Source organism: Nanorana parkeri, unplaced genomic scaffold (genome assembly GCF_000935625.1).
Source record: "Nanorana parkeri isolate BGI_ZX_2015 unplaced genomic scaffold, ASM93562v1 scaffold3336, whole genome shotgun sequence".
In the NCBI taxonomy this organism is placed as follows: Eukaryota; Metazoa; Chordata; class Amphibia; order Anura; family Dicroglossidae; genus Nanorana; species Nanorana parkeri.
Genome location: NW_017309604.1, coordinates 23,464 through 30,586, shown reverse-complemented (window position 1 = coordinate 30,586; position 7,123 = coordinate 23,464). Strand labels below are relative to the sequence as shown.

Here is a 7,123-nt window from a genome sequence, read left to right as displayed (position 1 = left end):
GGGGGGTCCCTTCCTCATCTTCCTCCTCTGAGATATGTCCTTCCTCCCATAGGTCTTGTAAGTCCCTAAGTGCTCTGTAGTCTCTTGTGGAGAAGTCATTCCAGTCCCTAAGTAGGCCTCCCAGTGGTAAATCTGCTTTGTCATGTATTTGTTTAAGTAACAACTTGCGTGCAAAGAGATTGACATCTTTGACAATCCCAAATCTGTCTGGTGGTGCCTCCGGACAGAAAGTTAGTCCTTTTGGAAATCAGATTCAGTTGTATTTCAGTGAACGTATATGGGCTTAGATTAATGACCTGTAAACTATTTATTGAGGGCGTTTGAGAAGATATTGGTCTAGGATGGTCTTTGTGTTGGTCATGTTTAGTTGAGTTCCCTGTATTGATTTTTCTTTTCTCTCTCCTGAGTGGGACATCCCTTCCCTCGGGGCCGATGGGAGTCCCATCTCCCCTAAAAAAGGTTCATCCCGTTTACATTTTTGTTGAGTCAATTTACTTCTTGTATCGGACTCCCTGTACATGTATTGTGAGTATCTACTATACAAAAGAGTAGATACTCACAATACATGTACATAACATGCACTTTGCAGATGTGCCCCTTGTATGCTTCTATTCTGTGGATTCACGGCCTCCTTATTGAGGTGCTCTCTCCTTTGGTCCCTTTGGTCAGTTTTGGCCTCTGGATAGTAACACGTGGAGTTATCAGCCTCCAGCCATGAAAGTGGAGTAACGCCTGGAGCATCATCTTCTGTAAATTTGACGATTGCAAATTTCTTTGATTCAGCCATATCCAACTTTAACCGAAATTATGGCATTATGACTTGCTCCTCAAAAAAAGTAAGATAAAGTATATAAAAAGTATATTAAATAAATGATAAAAGTTATAGTATCTAACATGTACTCCTTACCCTCCTCAAAAATGCATTGAAGAAATGGACGACATATAAAACTAAGCCACATCCCGTCCACTAATCAGTGCATGCTTAGCCTAAAAGTGGTGGTGGGAGGGAAGTTAACGGAGAGGTTCTGGGTGACCCCTAACCTGCATGTATGTGTGTGTACATACATATAGGGCTCAAAATGTCCGCTCATTTCCTTGCATTGCACAAGTGGAAACTGTATGATGGTGAGTGAAAATAAGCCCAACAGCAAAGAGGGGTCTGGCGGTATGCATGTTGTGCCGCTGGGTATGGGGCCCCTTCACACCTCCATGGGTTGGTGAGGAAATCACAGAGATCTCCGCTGGCCCAAAATCAGTTCATCACATGGGGCCCGTTCACACCACCATCCGTGCGCTAATCACACGGCACCTGTCAAATCCGCGTGCGTGCGCATCAAGGGGTAGGGAGAGGTAACTTCTGCCGGGACTGTATTGGTCGTGTGCTGGATACACAGGACGGTAGACATGTGCAGCCGGAAAAAATTTGTTTCGTTCCGTTTCGGATTTCGTTTCTTTCGTTTTTCTCATTTCGGGTACTCTGTTTGTTTCGTTTCATATTTCGGATTCGGTTTCGGATTTTGTTCGTATTCGGTTTCGAATTTTGTTCGGATTCGGATTTCAGAAACGGATTTCGGTTTCGGGTATAGAATTCGGAAATATGTTGTTCGAACGTGCGCACGAACGGACGATGTTACGTACGTTCGCAGCAGAATTGCCACCGTTGCCATTCTGGTTGCGGTGCTGTAGTCTTCTTCACTATTAAAGGGACATGAAAATCTTTTTTGAATATTGTTTTATCCCTGTAACCGTTGACCATGCATGATCAGGAACATGATACGATTTAGTCATTCCCAGCCATGATCAATTTTTCTGCCCCTTAAATGGCTTTTAGGGGCACCGCACAACGTTGCACACCGCCGCACCTCGGCCACACTGAGCCAATCACACTGGTATTATAATATAGCTCTGACATATCCTGCAGTGCTGTACACAGGCAACACTGAGCCGGTCACATCAGTATCTGTACCCTACAGAGGAGCTTACACTCTAATGTCCCCCCACAGTCACATTATTCTCTGTACACAGAGGAGCTTACACTCTAATGTCCCCTCCCCCACCGTCACATCAGGCAAGCTTGGAGCGGTGGAAGGAAATAAAAAAAAAGGTTGTTGTGCATTGCAATATAATTAAATGTAAAGTGTTTCAAAATAATTATACAGGAATCAATGTACAATGCCACTGGCTATAGTGTACTCAAAATCCCAGAAATAATACATTACACAGCTCTTGGATGGTGGGAGCCCCTCATAATGGGCACAGCGGGTGTACAGACCCGGGAACTCGGCACAGGGATGGTGGGGCCCCTCATAATGGGCACAGCGGGTGTACAGACCCGGGAACTCAGCACAGGGATGGTGGGAGACCCTCATAATGGGCACAGCGGGTGTACAGACCCAGGAACTCAGCTCAGTGATGGTGGGAGCTCCTCATAATGGGCACAGCGGGTGTACAGACCTGGGAACTCGGCACAGGGATGGTGGGAGCTCCTCATAATGGGCACAGCAGGTGTATGGACTAGGGAACTCAGCACAGGGAGGGTGGTGGCCCCTCATAATGTGCACAGCGTGTGTATAGACCCGGGAACTCAGCACAGGGATGGTGGGAGCCCCTCATAATGGGCACAGGGGGTTTACAGACCCGGGAACTCAGCACAGGGATGGTGGGAGCTCCTCATAATGGGCACAGCAGGTGTACACTGCCGGGAGCTCAGCACAGGGATGGTGGTGGCCCCTCATAATTGGCACAGCGGGTGTATTGATCTCAGCTGATCCTCCTCCCGCGTCTTTAAGTCTGACCAGCGTTTGCGGACCTGGTCTTTTGTCCTCTCCAGGGAAAATTTTCTCCGAATGGTGGAGAGCACCTTGGACAGAATCCTGTCCTTGCGGGCATTGGCACTTTTACCATAAGTGCCCTTACGGCAGTCGTAATCACGCGCATCAAAGATGCGTACCAGCTCCACCATCTCCTCAAATGTCATATTGCTGGCACGTTTCTTGCGGGGGGTCTCTCAGGTGTCCCAGTTGTGGAAGGTGACGATCCATCAGACTCTGAGGGAATATCTGACATTTTTTTAATCAATAGATTCCAAAAAATACAAGTCTCACTCTGCTCACACTGAATGACAGGCTGGAATGGAGACGGACGGGATTGCGCGCGCGCGCACAAACGGGCGGAACACGGACGAAACAGAAAGTAACTTAAACTTGTAACAAAGTGAAATACGGAAGTTCCTATGCCACATTATCTATCACTCAAAGTGAAAATGCTTTTATTTTGCTAAAAGTAGTTAATTTTTATGGAAACTCTCCAATTCTGGCCATTCTGTTTTCGATCGTGATACGAAACGTGGTGCGGTCGAATACGAAACGATGGTTAAAATATGTATCCTATCAAAGTTGACTAGATAACCACAGAAACAGGGCCGGATTTACTCTCCCTGCTGTCCCAAGGCCGTGTTCCCCAATACGCCCCCCCCCCCCGCGCCGCCAATTGAGAATGGCAACTAGATGGGGGGGGTGGATGGCATGCGTATTGTGGAACCTGGCCTTGGGGTGGGGCGATTTTTCCAAATTAGTTCACGGTTTCTTTATTTTTATCATTTATTCAATTGTTATTTTTTTGTAATTTTTATTTATTCAATTTTGAAATCAATGTAATTTTTTTTAGATTGTTATGTAACTTTTTTTAATCATTTACTTTTTTTTAACTATCTTATTATTGTTGTTTTAATTTTTTTTAACTTTTTAATCACCTTTTTCTTTTTTAGTTTTATTATTAAATTCAAACAGAATCTGCAATTGTTGCCCATGACAACTAATCAGATTTTCTTATGTTCCTTCAAGTAAGATTTTACAATGAAAGAGAGAAGCTGATTGGTTGCCATGCACAGCTGCTCAAGATTTTGCCTGCTTCAGTTCCGATAGATCCCCCACTGTGCGGTCTCACCGGGGATGTGTATTGTCACCATTGTATGGTGTCACCAGAGATTGTGCTTTGTCACTGTAGATGTGCGGGGTAAACGGGAATGTGTGGAGAGCATATGTGCGGCCAAAACAAATAATTCCCAGAGACCCCGCACATCACCGGAGATTTTGCACATTCACGGTGACAACGCACAGTTTGTTCATCTTGCAAAACCAGAGCAGGCAAAATGTGGAGCAGCTGTCCATGGCAACCTACTATATACTTCTCTCTTTCATTTTCAAATCTTACTTGAAGAAACAGAAGATAAGCTGGTTGGGCAACAACTCAAGATTGTGTTTGTTACAATTTTGAAAAATTACCCCCTTTTAGTCTGTTCTAGCAATCATATCTGTAAATGAGAAGAATTGTGGTGGAAGGTGGTGGAAGGGGGGGACACAAGGAAGGTCTACATGGGATTGTAGAACCCCACCGCACCCACAAGCTATAAATACATTAAAATATGACAGAATAAATAAAAACTATACAAACGATATGAGTGGAAAATATTGGCCGCGGCCCTTTATTGGGGTTAAAAGCAAAATATAAATTCTTTATTTAAATTCAACAACACTAATATATAAACGAATTAACTTTTAAAACCAGTTAACATAAAGTAGCTCAGTCACCCAGACTCGAGCCATACTCATCACCAGTCCAATATAACATTAACACTGTCCACCCACATATGTGGGCGACAATACCCCCAAAAAGGATAGCCGCGACAAGGGAGGGAGGGTGGGGCAAGTTGTGTTGCAGACGATCACTGCTGAAGAGAGCTTCTGACCGTAAACATTTAAAGGTGAGTCCCACAACTGATTGGTTGTTTACTTTTCCCTCCAAAACTTAACTAATCATTCACGACCACCTTATTTCCAAAGATCTTCCTAGCGACAGCCATCTCCAGGCAGAATTGACATGACACTATTAAGGGCACCTGGAAACAGACAAATGGGAAACCAGAAACAGCCCAACGGAAAATTCCAGAAGACTGTACCTTATCGTGACTAAAACTATTGTTGGATTAAAATAATAATTTAATTGAATTAAGTGGGTGCAGGGGATGACACAATCCCATGGGGCCACTTCATTATATTTGTGGCGCTTACATGGGATTGTAGAACCCCACCGCACCCACAACCTATAAATACATTAAAATATATGACAGAATAAATAAAAACTATACAAACGATATGAGTGGAAAATATTGGCCGCGGCCCTTTATTGGGGTTAAAAGCAAAATATAAATTCTTTATTTAAATTCAACAACACTAATATATAAACGAATGAACTTTTAAAACCAGTTAACATAAAGTAGCTCAGTCACCCAGACTCGAGCCATACTCATCACCAGTCCAATATAACATTAACACTGCCCACCCACATATGTGGGCGACAATACCCCCAAAAAAGGATAGCCGCGACAAGGAGGGAGGGTGGGGCAAGTTGTGTTGCAGACGATCACTGCTGAAGAGAGCTTCTGACCGTAAACATTTAAAGGTGAGTCCCACAACTGATTGGTTGTTTACTTTTCCCTCCAAAACTTAGGTAACTAATCACGACCACCTTATTTCCAAAGATCTTCCTAGCGACAGCCATCTCCAGGCAGAATTGAAATGACACTATTAAGGGTACCTGAAAACAGACAAAATGGGAAACCAGAAACAGCCCGACGGAAAGTTCCAGAAAACTGTACCTTATCGTGACTAAAACTATTGTTGGTTTAAAAATAATAATTTAATTGAATTAAGTGGGTGCAGGGGATGACACAATCCCATGGGGCCACTTCATTATATTTGTGGCCCTGACAGGAGATTCTACATAAGACAGAGTCACAAAGCTATGACTCATCTCTGTTCTCTCACCAAAGAGCAGAGAGGGAAGGTGAGAGAAATCAGCTTATGCACTGCTGTTTAGAGATAACAGCAGGACCCTCAGAAGCGGCCCATACAGCATAAACCTTACAATTATCTTAATATTATTTACTATGGTCATTCTGAAAAAGTGCGACAGATTCCTCCACTTACGCTAAACTGCATCTATAGAGCAATCTCCCACTGGGCCAAGCCTCACTATGTTGCTATTCTTCCATGCTGTCTCCAAAAACACTGGATCATTGCCTGCATCCTATGATATTGTTCAAGTATTGCGAGAGCCAGCGGGCCACACTAGTAAGATACTGAAGCTTGGCCAAGTGGGACATTCCTCCATCCACACAGTTTTGTATGGATGTAGGAATCTTAATGCATGTTTTCCATCTCACCATAGAAAATCTGCATATAATTGTAAGGTTTATGGTCACCTTCAGAGATATGGATTTGAATATATTGTCGGTGTGATTGGTAAGTTATAGGCCTCTGGCCTGTAAAAAAATCTATAACCTAAATTATGAAAAACAGCACTGTGGCTAGTAAGAATGCACACACATGTACATCCCCCCGCACACACATGTACATCGCCCCCGCACACACATGTACATCGCCCCCGCACACACATGTACATCTTCCTGCACCTCCCAATTATCACCAAAAAAATCTTAATCACTTCCAAAGGTGGAACTGTACTTTAAACCAAAAATTATTTCCCGTAAAAGTGGTGTTGCCTGGATTGGCTATGGTGGCTGCGGACACTGAGTATGAGGTCTGCAGAGATTTATTGCCCCTCCGAACTTTGTTTGATGTGTGTGTTTCCTATGTAATATTTACAAACAGCATTGTGACTGACTTTATGTTGTTGTTAACTTATTCCTAATTACATTTTGTTTGTGTTCCATCTCTGCTAAATGTGAAGACATCCTCCATTTTCTATTTAACATTGTGTTACGTTATCAACCTTTTCATGTGATCAGGGAGGCTCCCATGTCATGGAGGACATTAATCATCATTTGCTTCAAAGAGTATCTGTGCTTAAGAAACTGTAAATCAAGGGCTGCTTGGCAGAGGCAATTTTCTTAGATAACACACAGACACACAGTACATTCTTATCTGATTCTGTGAGCTGTAAACTCTCAGTGGAATGTTTAGCTCATGTTACACTCCAAAGTCACTTCTTTTTGGTCTGTCTGATTCCTGTGATTATAGCCCATGCTATGTTCAATTGCTTCTGGTTCAAGCACCCAGAGAACAGCCATTAATGCATATTATATATATATATATATATATAT

General features: G+C 43.2%; 1 pseudogene; it reads left to right on the top strand.

The window, feature by feature from the left end:
- The window catches only part of LOC108803046, a 17,841-nt pseudogene that overhangs the window by 5,722 nt on the left and 4,996 nt on the right, over nucleotides 1-7,123 (top strand).